Source organism: Benincasa hispida, chromosome 3 (assembly GCF_009727055.1).
Source record: "Benincasa hispida cultivar B227 chromosome 3, ASM972705v1, whole genome shotgun sequence".
Lineage (NCBI taxonomy): Eukaryota > Viridiplantae > Streptophyta > Magnoliopsida > Cucurbitales > Cucurbitaceae > Benincasa > Benincasa hispida.
The window spans coordinates 29,863,789-29,877,907 of NC_052351.1; positions in this window are offsets into that span (position 1 = coordinate 29,863,789).

Here is a 14,119-nt window from a genome sequence, read left to right on the forward strand (position 1 = left end):
TTTTTATCATATTAGAAATTAATGATTGAAAATTTTGAAATTTGATCCTTCTTGACAACAATTTCAAGGCCTGTTAAAAAGCAATTTTAAGACATTTTTCATTTTATTGTTATGTTTTTTATGTTGAAAAAGTTATGATTTTCATTACTTCGTCTATTCCTATGATTATACTTTCTTTGACGTGGAATTTATGTCATATTAGAAAATATTACATGGATAACTTTCCTTCAGAATTGGTCTCCATTGATTCATATTTTTTTGTATTTACATATATACTTTATATAAATAAAATAGTTTTTTTTATTCTATACATATTTCAAGTGTATTTTTTAATTCACAGAAGATTGTTGAATAAAATGAAATGAATATGGAGTACACCAAATTAAAGTTGTAAATAGAATTCTAAATTGAATTTGGAGGTTAAAAATTGAAACAAACCTCAAAATATTTACAACAAATCAAAGTTCACAACTAAACAGCCCCCAGCATGTTCAACATACAAGTGAAAAATACAAAACCACAATACATTACAACTAAACAATCCCCAACAAGTTCAACAAACAATAGACTATAAAGAAGATCATTCTGAACATAAAACTTACAAACCTAAAACTACTTATGAAAGGTTTGTTCGATTAAGAAAAAAAAGGTCTAGTTAGACCATAGGACATCAATACGATTGAAGTAGTGATAAAATATACGAGATCATACCTTTGTTTATGTTCGGAGTGAATGAAGGTCGAGACAATCCACAACTAGGGGGCAGAATAATCAACAAAAACAATAAATTATTAGCAACGGATCTTACTTTGATTATAAGGAAAGAAAGAAGCATATATCATATAGATGAAATAAGTTGAAGTTAGAGGTGGAATAAGGAAACAAAATATATTGCAACAGCCAAACAACACATATGAGAATGTAAAATGGTTTAAGAGAAAGTTGAAATAAAAAGGTAAGAGCAGGGACATACCAACACAGTTTACCAGAGGAGTATGGAGAAGTCTACAAAAATATGAGGAGAAATTTGGATATAAGTGGATTATACAATAAGGATGATTGGTGGGGAAAGTTAGATACACTTAAGTGCACATAACCTCAATAAGCTCAAATAGGAAGTACAATAAACCCATAATAAAGAGAGTCAACTCAAAAATAAATAAATTAAGTAATGATCAGGTCAATATTAATTTGGTGGTTGAGCTAAAAATGGACATAAATACAACATAATATCTCACACATGAAAGGACATAATAATAAAGATTAAAAAGTCTCAGGATTCCATATAGGTGTTTCATTGGAACGAATCCAACTCCAAGCAAAGAAAATAAACAGTTTCAACACTTATAAAATTGAAGTTAAATTTAAATGTACGAAAATTAAATTTAGTTGATTGCCGAAAACAAATTCAATGGAACGAAGAAAAAATATTCATTCACCAGATGTAGAACGGAAAACAAATTAAATATGTATGAAGGAAGAAATTACAAAATAGTCCACAAAACATAAGGCAAAATGAAGATGCACGCATTTTTAATCTAAATATCGAAATGAAATAAAATTAAATTAGAAATCATATTCAAATATGAGACTACAGATTTTTTGAAAGAATCATCATCCACCTTTAGGGGAAAAAAGATAGAAAACATACCTGTTGTTGGGGTGAATTGACCCCTCCAACATGGTCAGCATCCCCTACCAAGAATTCACTCACCATTCAATTTTGCTGGAAAAGTATAAGAAAAATGGCAAGGGAAGGACACATGCTTTAATATTGAAGCAGCAAAAGGAAATCTAGAAGAAAAAAAATAGGGAAGACAATCAGGAAACAGAACAGATATCAACAGGGGAAGGAATAACAAAGACAAATTAAATACAATATAGATGGATAAAAAAATATAACCCATTCGTGCTAATGGAACAAAAGTTGAAACAAATTGTGAGAGACGAAGAACAAATTATAGGAGTAGACCCTAGGTAGTCACAAACATGAAAGTAAAAAAGATGCCAAAAATGGAACGAAAGCTAAATCAGAACAGTCCAGAATCGAACGAAGTACAGAGCCAACAACAATCAGAAAATCAAACATGTAAGAAAGAATAAAACATGAGAAGCTCAAGACGACAACTACAAATCTTCAGCTGAGAAACCCAACATTTGAAAAAAAAAGATCTAAACAGGAAAAAAAAAACTAGATCTACTATAAAATCATACTAAAAAAAACAGTTAGATCTATTAAGAAAATGGTTAAATCTACCAAAATATCGTTAGATCTACTAGAAAATCGTTCGTATCTATCCGACCTAAAAAGAATGAACATACAAAGAAACCAAATAAGAAAAATGAAGAGACTGAAGGATCCAATTAAAGGCCCTTGAGCAAAAGTGGATCATCCGAATTCTCCAAAATTTTCCAGGATGCAAAATTTTACAGTAACATACATTATGCATCTAAAATAGAAAATTATAGTATGCTAGAAAAAGATCTACAAAAAATTAAAATAGGATTCAAAACCCATACCTTTGAGAACCGATCTTCAATGGATTCCCTCGAACTGAAGAACACTATCACAAAGAAAATTTTGTATTCTCTGGGTGAGAATCTAGGAGTTTGTGTGTGCTCTGGCTATTTTGGAAGAGGGAGATTGAGAGAATAGAGAGGAGGAGATTGGGAAAATAACACAAAATGTTTATGTATCATTTTTTTCCTCTAAAGGTCTCTGTGAAAAACTGAGGAAAATGATGAAGATCACAAACCACCCACTATCACGTTCTTTGAGAGAAAGAAGGGGAATGAGTTACAACTCCCTCCCAAAAAATATTTTTTGAATAAAATAAAATAAAATAATTTTAACAAAAACTTTAATATATATTTATATGACAACACTGCAAAACGAAATTGTATCGGCAAAGATATAACCAAAATAAAATTTCAAAACGAAAATTGAGCGATTGTGTATGTTGATGCAAGCGATCACTTATGCTGACTTAAGTGATCACATATGTTGATGTAAGCGATCGCCTACGCTAATGTCAGCGATCACATATATTGATGTAAGCGATCGCCTATGCTGATGTCAATGATCGCATACTTTTTCTATGTAAACAATAACTTTGCTTTTGTCGTACATTTGTCAATGCAACTCTATTTTAACTAAATGACCACTCGTTTTCATACAATTTTTTGCATTTTTTCCAACCATGCTTATGAAGTAAACAAAATGTTAAAGCATATTTAGTTTTAAAACTATATGACATATAAGATAAAACATACATCATATATATATTTACATTAACAGTTAATGGACCGGGATAGGACACCTAAAAGGAAATTTAAAAAGCTATCTATTACAAGAGCAAGAGTTATTCGGTTTGAAACAAGTGAACTAAGCCTTGAACCGCTCGAATCGAGCTGCCCTTCACCGAACTCTCTACAATGACGTGTATCAAACTTTGTGTGCGATCTTGTAGCAAATGCTACACGATCATGTAGCAAAATCTACATGATCTTGTAGCATTAGCTACATGATCGTTTAACAGATGCTACCCAATCGTGTAGCAAAAGCTACAAGATCGTTTAGCAAAAACTACGCGATCATGTAGCTATAACATTTTGCTTACTTCATAAGCATGGTTGGAAAAAATGCAAAAAATTGTATGAAAACGAGTGGTCCTTTAGTTAAAATGGAGTTGCATTGACAAATGTACGACAAAAGCAAAGTTATTGTTTACATAGAAAAAGTATGCGATCATTGACATCAGCATAGACGATCGTTTACATCAACATATGTGATCACTTAAATCAGCATAAGTGATCGTTTGCATCAGCATACACAGTCGCTCAATTTTCATTTTGCAATTTTTTTTTGGTTATATCTTCGCCGATACAATTTCGTTTTTGCTAAATAAACACTTGCTTACTTCATAAGCATGGTTGGAAAAAATGGAACGGAAGCTAAATCAGAACAGTCCAGAATCGAACGAAGTACAGAGCCAACAACAATCAGAAAATCAAACATGCAAGGAAGAATAAAACATGAGAAGCTCAAGACGACAACGTACAAATCTTCAGCTGAGAAACCCAATATTTGAAAAAAAAAAAAAAAAAAGATCTAAACAGGAAAAAAAACTAGATCTACTATAAAATCGATCATGTATACTAAAAAAACAATTAGATCTATCAAGAAAATGGTTAAATCTACCAAAATATCGTTAGATCTATTAGAAAATCGTTCGTATCTATCCGAACTAAAAAGAATGAACATACAAAGAAACCAAATAAGAGAAATGAAGAGACTGAAGGATCCAATTAAAGGCCCTTGAGCGAAAGTGGATTGCCCCAATTTTCCAAAATTTTCCAAAATGCAGAATTTTACAGTAACATACATTATGCATCTAAAATAGAAAATTATAGTATGCTAGAAAAAGAACTACAAAAAATTAAAATAGGATTCAAAACCCATACCTTTGAGGAACGATCTTCAATGGATTCCTTCGAACTGAAGAACACCACCACAAAGAAAATTTTGTATTCTCTGGGTGAGAATCCAGGAGTTTGTGTATGCTCACTATTTTGGAAGAGGGAGATTGAGAGAGTAGAGAGGAGATTGGGAAAATAACACATAATGTTTATGTATCATTTTTTTTTTTTTTTTTGCTCTAAAGGTCTCTGTGAAAAATTGAGGAAAATGGTGAAGATCACAAACCACCCACTATCATGTTCTTTGAGAGAAAGAAGGGGAATGAGTTACAACTCCCTCCCAAAAAATATTTTTTTGAATAAAATAAAATAAATTAATTTTAACAAAAACTTTAATATATATTTATATGACAACAACTTTATCATATAATATATATTAAATTATATGTTATATCAAATAACATATAAAATATAGTTTAACATTGTATCCAATACAATGTAATCTATAGTTTAATTCTCTCAACAACGATATTCAATATAAATCCTATTTATATTAAATTTAATTATATGAATTCAATTAACATAATTAAAATTGGAACCATAGTTAAATATTTAATTTCTCTCAAATAAAATGTATCAAATACATTATAGTAATTATATCATATATAATTAAATTAAAATAATTATATCACATATAATTAATTCTCTCAATTAAATTGAACAATTCAAATTAATCAAAAAAATAACTCTCATTCATTCTTGTTGAGCTACAGAGGGGACCTCATGAACCTGTAGCTTGAAGCTCTAACGGTATGTGAATAATTAATTAAACTCTTTAATTAAAATATTCACCATCTGTTAACTGTTGAACACTCCACTAAAGACCAGCAGCTGTACTACTCACACTACAGATATATTTCTGTGTCCATGGGATATAACCAATCAACAGTATGATGACCTTTCAAAAATTGCTTGTAGGTACAGTTGAGCCAAAATTATCGCTTTGCCCCTCATCTAACTCCTTAAGTACCATTGATCCCTCTAATGAACAATAAATCATAGTACAACTATGATCAAATCCCTCTCTGGCTAGGAGATGGTGTGATGCCACATTGTTCAAGCTTCGGAATCAACCTTTAAGGGAGCAATTTATTACTTACCCCAACATTGGGGAAGGAGTTCATTCTTGTGTAGTTGTGTTCCCAACTCCACAATCAGATGAATCCCCAAAATGGTAGGTTTGTTGAGTCAGCAATCTAACCACTCTCATCCATACAAATCAAAAGATCACTTTTATAGACAGAACTTCACAACTCACTCAGGATTTAGGTCATGTTCTTGTTGGGATTGGTGTCCTAAATCTCCCTGTAATCTCGTAGTTTGTAAACTCCGATAAACATATTGTTATAAATAAAATAAGTGTTATTTCATAAGCATATACTCAATCCAATAAACTAAGATCCGAAGTTATAGACTTTGTAAATTTAAACAAGTATGTAGAGACATATAGGTGGATCTTGTTTAAATAATAACCTAAATGGTCTATAGTAAATGAATAAGATTAGGTACCTTATCCTGGTGACACTATGGATACGACCCGCTTTGTAGGTGTTACAAATATTGTAAAGTACTACAAATGATCTGATCCTGATCATTCACATAGAGACATAGAGTGGAGGTATCCTATAAAAAGAGTTTGTATAAGACCGGACCACGAAATGATTAGTCTCTTTATATAACATCGTTGATAGTAGAGACTTACATTTCACTAGAATGACCATAGGTGACATGACCTGAATCTTGAGTGAGTTGTGAACTCCTGCTCATGAAGGTGGTCCTTTGATTTGTATGGGTGAGAGTGGCCAGATTGCCAACTCAACAAGCCTACCATTTTGAGGATTCTTCTGATTGGGGAGCTGGAAACTCAGCTACACAAGACAAAATTCACTCATTCCCCGATGTAGGGGTAAGTAGATAAATTGTTTCGTTAAGGGCTGATTCTAGGTCTTGAACTTAGTGGCCACACTCTCTCCTGGCTTAAGAGGACTTAGTCATAGTGGGACTATGACTTATTATTCATTAGAGGAATCAGTGGTACTTAAGGAGTTAGATGTAATTACATGGGTAAAATGGTAATTTGGCCTAGTTGTACTTACGAGCAATTTGTGAAGGGTCGTCGCATTGTTGATTGGTTATATCCAACGGACACAAATATATCTGTAGTACGAATAGTGCAACTGTCAGTCTTTAGTGGAGTGTCCGACAGTTAACGGATGGTGGGTAATGTAATTAAAGAGTTTAATTAATTATTCACGTACCGTTGGAGCTTCAAGCTATAGGTTCATAAGGTCTCGTTGGTAGCTCAAAAGGATTATGTTGAGAATCAGGTTTTGAGTTAATTTGAATTGTTCAAATTAATAAGAGGGAATTTAATTATATATGATATAATTATTTAATTCAATTATATAGGACATAATTGATATAATGTATTTGATACATTAATTAGAGGAATAAATATTTGAATGAGATTCAAATAGTTGTTAATTTAATATAAATATGATTTATATTAAATGCCACAAAATTGAGAAAAAGAACTATAGTTTATATTGTATGTGATGCAATATTAAAACTATAGGTTAAATATAATATGATAAGGTTATCTGCATGTCATCTTAGTCCTTTTACTTAGAATTATGAAGGTTGCTAGGCAGAAATTGTGTCAATCATGCTAGGAATTCATGAGAAAAAAAGTTTTCGTCAAACAGCATGTCGAATCTCATCTAACCCATTACTTTGCATTAATTGTGCGTTCAATGTTCTATTTTTGTAGCCAATGCAGAAAATGAACGCAAACGCGGAAACCAGACCATCACATAGACGACCGCATGCGGAGAAACACTCCATCGCAAGGCAAACACATCGATTAACGCATGGATGTTGCGGTAATTAGCCGTATGCGTCCATCGCATGGGAGTTGCACTCGTCAAGCGATTGCGGTCATCATGTAGTGTTGCGGTGTTAAATGAATGCGGCCATTGAATGACTGCAGCTACGCGACAATGCATTCTAATGGGATCAACGCAAAGTTGGTAGAATGAACGTATCAACACATCTACCTCGAGAAAATCCAAAGTTGATGCTGACATTTCACCTACCACGCCGTTAGTGGCAGAGGTTCAGAAAGGACGAACGTGGCCGAATGTTAGACTCAGAGCAATCCAATTAATGCTGTCGACGGCCAAGCTCTATAAATAGAAGCCAATGAGCTCAAATTCATGGTATCCAGGGTTTTCGCTCAAGGTTGAATCCAAGGTTTTCGTCTGAGGTTCGCCTATGGCGGATCCTTTGTGATCCAGACAAACTGCATGAGAAGAAGCTGAAAGTTCTTCACCTCCTTCATCCATTACCGAGTGACGACCGGAGCCTTCGATCAGAGTTTTATCTCGAGAGAGTTAGCTCCTCCGCCCATCCATGGCACCACCGACAACCTTGACGCACATCCGCTAGAAGCAAATCTTTGCTTCCAGCCGGTCATTTCTTTTCCTTTCTTTTCTCATATTGTATTGTATAACATTTTGGAATTAAGAAATTAATACAATGTGTTTTCAATACATTTCTCTTTTCCTTCGACTTCATCTCCATCTTTTTGCTTAGCATCTTTACTTTCATTGCAACACTTAGTGGGATTGCTTGGGTATTGCATACTTAGTCATGTGGATTAGGGATATGAAGCATGTAGCAAACTACCGAGAGGTATGCGTTGCGCGAGTATGTGAGTAACCTTACTTACTTAGTATGAAGCTGCTGCAATGCCTATCTATAGGTTAATGCATTGCTTGTCTATGAGTGAAGTCAGCAAATATCAACTACCCGAGAGGGTAAGTGGTTGGTCACATTAAGTAATGTATGCGTTGTTCACTAGGGATAGTAATAACCTTGTGTCGACCAAGTTCATGCGTTTGTCTTGTCTTATGTTGTGCCCAACACCCCTTTAAAGCTACTTGAGAGAGAGTCTAAAGAAAGAACCTAATGACTTGAGAGAGCGAGGTTAGAATCTAGACTCGAGAGAGCGAGATTAGATCAGCATAAGTAAGAGATAGGGACTTAGAGATAAGCTCTGTTTGTCAACACTACATCGCATGCACCCTAGGAATAGGAATGATGATATGTGGTCGCCTTGTTTGTGTATCATCGCATAGACAAGAATTAGAGGCTTATGTGTAGGCCTTATAGACACCTCTGCACATATATCGCATGTGTTCTAGCATTAGAAGCCGTAGCATTCGCACCGAGAGGTGGTTTACTATTGTATGAGTGTTGCATGATCGCATTAGCTTGCGTTGACTAGGGTTGACCTTACTGTCACTCTTAAGGGTTACAATGAAAACATCTCCGCATTTTATCCATTTTTCCACACATTTATTTCATGTCACGGTTTGTTGCATCTCTACCTTTCATGCATATTCTCATTGTGTTGTCTGTTAGATAGGAGTAGGAGTAGGATTAATTTAACAATAACCCCTCCATTATTTTATTTATACCGCTGCATGTACAATCACCACAAACATATAGTTACAAGTCCCTGTGTTCGACCTCGGATTACCCGAGAATCTTGCGTTCATGTTATACTTGACGTGAACGCAAGAAAACTTGTGACAGGACGCATGGTCATCGCATACATTGTTGGTGCATTTTCATTCCAACGCATGACCATCGACGCATGGCTATCAATGCATATTTTAGGAACATGCATCTCATAATGCGTCCACGGGATTAGGTTGTCGAGTAAAAATTGACTTCCAATTTCCGCCCATCATTATCATATTTATTTATATTATTTATTATTTTGAATAATAATCATTTTTCTCAAAAACTACCTTAGTGAGTGGCTATGGAAATTTTATGACAATTGGAATAAAATGAAAATGAGTTTTTTATTTTACTGCGAAGACTAAGAGAAAGAAACTAATTACTAAAAGATCACAAAGAATAGACTATGTGATAGTCTACACGACAAACACAGAGCATATACAATAGGCTCCCTTTGTCTATGCGATAGGAAGTTTTGTTGTGATAATCTATGTGATAGGAAGTTTTGCTACGATAGCCTATACGATCGAGAAGCTTACTATGCGATAGTGCTTCTTCTTCGATCGTCTTCCTCCTCCAAACTCACAATTATCATTTTAACCAAAATAGTTAGAGCCTACCACCCTTGGGTTCTCACCCCGAGCATACCAAGGAATTCGAGTGGTAGTGTTCTCTTCCCATTTGGTTTGTGATTCACTTGAAAAAGGTCTTTGAGTTCTTGTTATTGTTTGATTGAGGAGTTCGTGATCGTTCGAGGGATACGAGAAGAAGTGTTCTTCAAAGGTAATATCCTTTAAACTATGTATTTTATTTTAAAAGCATGTTGTAATTTACTTTAATTGCATAATCTGTTTGTTGTATTGCAAATTTATGTTATCAATTGAAATAGAATTTGGACGATCCGCTTCCGTTCAAAGATCTCATGTTGAGTTTCCTTTCAGTTATTTATGGTCATCCTAGTGAAATGTAAGTCTCTATTATGAACGGAATTATATAATAAGACTAAAAATTTTGTGGTTCGGTCTTATACAAACTCGTTTATATAGAATATCCCCGCTTACATGTTTTCACATGAATAATCAGGATCAGATCATTTGTAGCACTTTACAATAATTGTAACATTTAAAAAGCGGGTCATACTCGTAATGTCACCGGGATAAGGTATCCAACCTTATCTATGTAATACATACCATTTAGGTTATCACTTAAACATAATCCACCCGTATGTCCCTACATACATATTTAAGCTACAAGATAACCTTGGATGTTGGTTTATTGGTTTGTGGTTTGCAACTAATTTTGGAATAAAATATCACATATTTTATTACATAACTAAATAAAATGTTTGTATCCTGTGAGATTTAGGGCATCAACCCCAAAAAGACGAAGTCTAAGAGGAATACAACCCATTCCAGTCAGAGGGAGAACGAAGAGACAAAATGAAGAAGACAACCCGAACGACGAAAGAAGAGAGAAGATGAGAAGAGAAGAGAGTAAGAGATGAATAATGAAAATGCGTGACAGAAAGAGAGAGGGAGAGGGAGAGTAACTAAAACACTGCAAATGAGGAGTTAAATGAGGAGAGAAAATGGGTAAGTAAAACAGTGGGTTTTAAACAACCAACCTAACTTCAAACCATTTAACCGACCATCAAGCACCAGGTGAGCTTTTTATTACATAGCCCAACTCCAACTCAACTATCAGACAACCCCTTAGGGTGTGTTTGGGGTGAAGATTATCCTAAGACTATAATAACAACCTCTTGCTACAGTAAATACTATTTTGTATTCTCCAATTAGCTACAGTCGACACTATTTCAAAACCCTTATTTGCTACAATATTTACTATCTGCTACAGTTTTTACTATTTACATTCATCATTTTTTATTCATTGCTACAATGTTTACTATTTCCTTCTTAAACTAAAATAGTTTATACCTCAAACACATACTATTATAACCCAAACTAAAATAATCTATACCCTAAACACACATTATTATAACCCAACTATAATAACCAACTCCTTGTCCCAAACACCCCCTTATATTTTGTTTTCCCTCTCTCATTCTCGTCTCCATCACTTGAAGATTAAAAATATATAAATAAAAGAAAAACCTTACCCCTCCCCCGTCATCTTCTTTGGTTCTCTTTTTTTTTTCCTAACCCTTTTCTTCGACGGAAAATTTCACAAAATGACCCAAAACCCAAAACCCAAAAACTTTTCTACCAATGACCTCTTCCTAAAAACTTTTCTACCACTGATCTTTTTCCCATGCGAAATTTCAAAATTACCCCTAGTTTTAAGAAAACCTTCAGACCGTTTGGTGAACGCACGTCTCTACGAATACTTTATAACGATAGGGTATCCCTCCATTTCGTTCATTTCTTGCTCAAAACATTTCTCTTCTAAGCGTTTTCTCTCGATCTTGCTCCCGTTTTATCTCCGAAGCTGAGCACTCCTCATAGGTTTCTCGCCGGTCATCTCTACACATTTGCCACCGTCGTCGTGATCTAAAAGGTATGGGACTCTGTTCCTTGAAGAATGCATGTTGATATTTGAGGTTTAACTATCTTTTAGGGTTTAATCGTGTGTTCGTTCATAATCTATCATTGAGAGAATCGTTCATAATCTATCATTGAGAGAATACTAACCAATCAGATAGAGAATACTAAGTGAGCGTTTAGAGAATATTAAGTGAGTATTTAGATATTACTAAGCGATTGGATAGAGATTACTAAATGATCAGATCGTTTAGGTATATATCGTGCGATCATTTAGCTAACTGTTACACGATCGTTTAGACATCTGTTATGTGTTCGTTTAGCTAACTGTTACGCGATCATTTAGATATCTGTTATGCGATCGTTTGGCTAACTATTATGTGATCGTTTAGATATATGTTATGCGTTCATTTAGTTTTTGTTATGCGATCGTTTAGTATTTGTTATACGATCGTTTAGGTTTTGTTATGCGATTGTTTAGTTTTTGTTATACGATTGCATAATTTTTGTTATGTGATTGTTTACTAATTCTTATAATGTACACGATTGTTAGATTGGTAAGATGGTCGTCCCTACTGAGAAATATTTTCCTACTACAGTCGCTTGCCAAGTCCACAAAATTGCCCCTGTCATTAAGAAAAAGTTGACAGAAGAACAGATGAGACTATATAGACAAATGACCTTGGACCCTCTGTTGGATATAGATCTTGTTTTCAATGGACAACTTTTGCACCACTTTTTGTTAAGGGAGGTAGCAGATGCAAACCCAAACATTATTTCATTCGATATTCTAGGGAAGAAGGTAACATTCTCCCAAGAGGATTTTAACTTGATAACTAGGTTGTGGCTGACCAAGGAAACAGTGGAAAGAGAAACAAGTGGTGAAAGGCTGCGGGAACTCATTCTTGGACCCAAGAACCAAAATGGAAAGGATAGTTCTTGCAAGGATGTGGAGATCGCCTTCGAGAATTTCGATTTTACTAATAACGAAGATGCTGTCAAGGTTGCATTGGCACTGTTCATTGAAACAGTGATGATTGGAAAAAACAAGAAAACCCAATTCGATAGCAATATATTTGGGATTGTCGATGACCACAATGTCTTTGTACATTATGACTGGTCTTCCCTCTTCTATGGAGGTACATTGAATAGCATGAAGATTATCATGCATGGGAAGAAGGAGGCATATGATTCAAAGAAAGCAGAAGGTGATCACCACGCCTCACATTACTGTATAAAGGGATTCGTACTTGCATTCTAGGTATGTACTTTTGTTTTTTATTCACTCTAATACATTGAACCTGTGTTATGTTCGTTTAAGAAGTTTATATATCGTAGGTTTGGGCTTACGAAATTTTATCCACATCGAGTAAGTTCATAGCCACCAAAGTCAGCAAGGTTGCAATCCCTAGAATTCTTAGATGGACTTTTTCTCGTGCTCCATCTTATAAATCATTAAGCAATAAAGTTTTCCAGCAAAAAAAAGTAAGTAACCGATCACTTCTGATATGTTCATTGTTTATAGTTTCATGCATTTTGACTTGCTCATTTATACAGACTATTGTTGTGTCGAGACTTGTACCTAGCACAGAGGAGTTAAGGTACAAGAAGAACCGACTTGAAGGACTTAATGTGGTTCCTGTTGTTGGAGAAAGAAGGATTGAAGCAGTTGAACACTTCGTCAACACTCGCGAGCCCTTGGGGGGCACGAAGAGCATGAACCCAATGTAGAAAGCTCTGTAAATGTGCAATGTATAGAGTTAGAACCACGTATGCCAGTTCAGACTAACCAAATAGAGTCGTAACCACATAAGCAACAAAATTCCTACAAACATCGTAATTCTAAATCGTACAAGATTCTTAAGGAGGAAATAAAAGAAGTTCATAAAGATTTGGCGAACTTAACTACCATGGTTCGTCAGATGGGAGATACATTTACGTACAATGTCATCTGATGGGCCAACAACTGAACGAGATAAAGATGATGGTCCATCGTCTATGTGAGGTATGTATTTTTGTACAGTCGTTTAGATATTTTCAAATGAACGATCATTTAGAAATTCTAACCAACCGTTTAGAATATCTATAGGATCGTTTAGATTTTCTAGACAATCGTATAGATTGTCTAAACAATCATTTATATTTCCTAGACGATTGTATAGATTGTCTAAACGATCATTTATATTTTCTAGATGATCGTTCATATTGTCTAGACGATCGTTTACATTTTCTAGACGATTATTTAGATTTTCTAGACGATCGTATAGATTTTCTAAATGATCGTTTACATATTCTTAGACGATCGATTACCTCCCTTGACAGAATTGTTCGTTTGATTTGTTCAGGATAGTAATAATACAAAGACTCATCATGATGAGGGACCTCGTGATGATAATATTGATGATGGTAATAATAATCAGGAATCTCATAATGATGATGATCCCCCACAGATTGATGCACAAGATCCCCCTTAGATCCACCAAGAAACCCACAGTGAACAGCCAGCTGCGACGATCAATGAGAGTCCAAAACTGTCAACGATCAGGATCCAATATCTGAATTGAGGGACACCTCTGTCAATGAACAACCAGTTCCTCAAACTACTGATG